The following is a 3,328-nucleotide window of genomic DNA, read 5'->3' on the forward strand; positions in this document are numbered from 1 at the left end:
TCTCGTGTAATTTTCTTTCATATGCCATAAAAATTCTCCTTTATTTTTTCTTCAACCATTTAAAAATGCGAAAAAAAACCTATTCTTAGTTTGTAGGTTGTACAGAAACAAGTGGCGGCCACCAAAGCCAGCTTTGGTGGCTGCCATACTTTGCCACCCATGATCTAGAGTATTTTGGGACTCCCTCTTCTGGAATTGCTTTTAATGTGGCCACAGCACATCCGTTTACAACCCTGACCTTGGTGGTGGCAAATCTTCATTGTCCCTTGAGGATTTGACTTTGCAAAAGGTCTGGCAGACACCTTGACTCAAACTGATGGGTGAAATTGGTATAAAGTTAAGAAATTCCAATTTTGGTGGACCATAGGTGATACTAGAAAACAAGAGAGAGAGAGACTTTCTGTGGTAGCTAACTTGGCTATAAATAGAATTCAATTTCTATACTCAAGGACCATTTTCTTCAGTCATACCAAACTATATTCTCTGGATTCAGGGGGAACTATTGGAGTTCTTCAGAGACTAGGAATGAAATGTTCATGTGTAAGAATTCATGTTGGGTTTTCAGAAAGATAAAGCTCTCACATATGGCTTTTGGGTACAGCATGAATAAACTCTAATTGCTGACAAATCTGAAAATCAGAACATTCCTAATACTGGGTTGATTAGCACTTGCAAGCTTTGTACCAACACCATCTTAAACAAGGGACATAAGCCTTGTCTAGACTTGTGGGACAAATATTTCAGGATGTTATTAATGCAAAGGTCATTATCACCCTGATTTATTGATGTATGCTTTTGATCAAAGTGTACCCCTAAAATGATTTGCTCGTAGGCAAATGTAGAAAGCTAAAAACATTCCTTAAAACATAACGGCACAGTGAAACACCATTAAAAGTCCTTCAGCCTCATTAGCCCTGGTTGAGCATAGTTGAACGTTTATGGGGAATGAAAATGGGGTCCTGAGGTCTTCCTACCTTTCTTCTTCCTGGGAGAGAGAAAATAGATGAGGCCTGAGAGGCAGAACGGCCATTTCCCTTCCCGAATCTGACTGAGCTAGGGACTCACTAATACAGTGAGTGTGTGACAGTATTGATTGTGTTTTTGGAGGGCTTAGCACCTCAAATCTTGCCTTTTATTTCTACAGACCAAGAACAAGCATATTTCCCAGGTGAATGTCAGGTTTGAGGAGCCTACTCTTAGACACGTGAAGTAGGAACATCAATGTTGGTTTTACATGGATAGAGCTTGTCCATTGGCCAGCTTGATCCTCCATGTACAGCCATTTTGTCCAGACCTGTCCTGGGAGAAGGGGAGGACAACGTGCATCATGCTCTCCATTATGACCCTTCAAGTATAATCATTCATATTTCCTGCTTGCTTTGACTTTTCCCTACAGACCCCAATCCCAATCATTCTCCTTATTCATCTTAAAGTTAGATGAGCTGAGGTGGGAGAAGAGCATGATGGTGAGGGCAAAGCATTGTTGAGAGCCACAGACGTACTAGAGTCTGGGTCCTTGCACCTCCCCCCCCCCCCCCCCCCACATGGGCAATAGCACTGCTGGGAGTGGAATGAAATGACAACGCTAGGTAAGTGGCCTGGGACACCTGATGGACCTGTGCCCTGTCTCCCAGATGACAAGAGATAACCCCCCCCCCAAGTGACTGGAGGTGCTCATCAAAGTTCACTGGAATTCAGTGAAATGACTGTTGGGGAAGATGAGGACGGACATTGATGTCTTAGGAACTCAGCAATGTCTGTTGCATGAGTGAGATCTCCATAAGGTAAGGTTTCTCTGGAGCGTCCCGGAGAGCCCCCAGCCCCTACCATTCACAGCCTGGACAAGAACTGATATTGTTGACTCAGAGACTGTTCCCTGCTCTAAGCCGGTGGTTCCCTGACTGGATTCTATCCACAGTGAGACCAGACTGAGTGGAAGTGTTGAGAAAATTTTGACACAATAATTTCTGTGTCTGTTGAATGTAATAATTAAAATATTGGATGTGTTTTGTATGACTTTCTTTTTCATTTCATTTTCCCCCTCATTTTTATTATATTTTGCAAAAAAAAAATTGTCTGCAATGGGTTCACAATGAAAACAGAAGGAGACGTCTCTTGCCATGGATTGTTAGGAAGTCCTGCAGGAGGTCTGTGACTTAGATTCTATTCCTATTCCTTTCCCTTTCTCTTTCTGGGGGCTGGTGCTTAACTGTAGAGTTATGCTATTGTGTTGTGTTATGTGATGCTAAGTCTAAAGAAAAGCAGTCACCAAGGGCCTAAAGAATGGAAAGTTCTGGGGTTTTTATGGAAGAGGCTAAGTTGCCACATCAGGCAAAGTTTAGCCAGGTTGCTTCTGTCAACACTGCCTGGGACCACCATCACCTGGACACCACCCACAGGCTGACCTATTGCTGCCTGATGTCTCCACATGCCACCACAGTGAGGTTCCAGTCTCTGATTTATCTGTGCAAAGTCCAAGGCGAGAGCACAGCTGGAAACACCATTTACACACTCACATCCAGCATCTGCCCCCCTCCCTTCCCTTGTGGGTCTCTACATTCCACAAATGCTACACATAATGGGACACTCAGGAATGACAAGTGTCTGCTATCATCTATGCCTTTGGCTGCCTAACATTCCACACATCCTTTTCCCATTTGTAAGCTCCCCATGCCCTCCACGCATGCCCTGCTTCCCCCCCCCCCCCCAACTTGGAGCATTTCCAGTTAACACATCCAGCTCCGAGTCCAGGACATCAGGGTGACACCCTTTGCTCTCCCCTTTTCTTGCCCTGGGATCCTTCCTCTGGGTTTAGAGAGAAGCAATGAAATAGAAGACACTGAAAAGAATACTCATCATCTGCAAATACTCATCATCTGACTAATTAGCCTCTAAAAAATTAAGGTATTTTTCATTTCATTTACACTCTGTTGAACATCAATCTGCACACCTGAGATGATGAGCTCTATGGTATAGTTTTTTGTCTAACCTACCTGTGCATGAGTTGATAATAAAAAATTACATAATGACAGCCTGTCTGAATTTTTTTTTTCGATTCCATGGTTTTTCACAAGGCAACAAATTACCTTGTTTCTAGAACCTTGAGCAGCTTTATGTTTAGATACATGCTGGACTCCATGTGTTTTAAACAGAAGGGGAAGAGTCAGTTTTGTGCAGTCTCTTCCAGCAATATTCTTTTCTGGAATGCACGTGAGTTGAGAAGTAAGACCAACTGGCCAGAGCTGGGAGACTTTATTTGCATAAACTATAATACCTACTTCATGAGAAGTAGACATTAATACTGCTAATTCAACTAGCTATTTGCTGT

This window comes from Leopardus geoffroyi, chromosome B2 (genome assembly GCF_018350155.1).
Source record: "Leopardus geoffroyi isolate Oge1 chromosome B2, O.geoffroyi_Oge1_pat1.0, whole genome shotgun sequence".
Classification (NCBI taxonomy): domain Eukaryota; kingdom Metazoa; phylum Chordata; class Mammalia; order Carnivora; family Felidae; genus Leopardus; species Leopardus geoffroyi.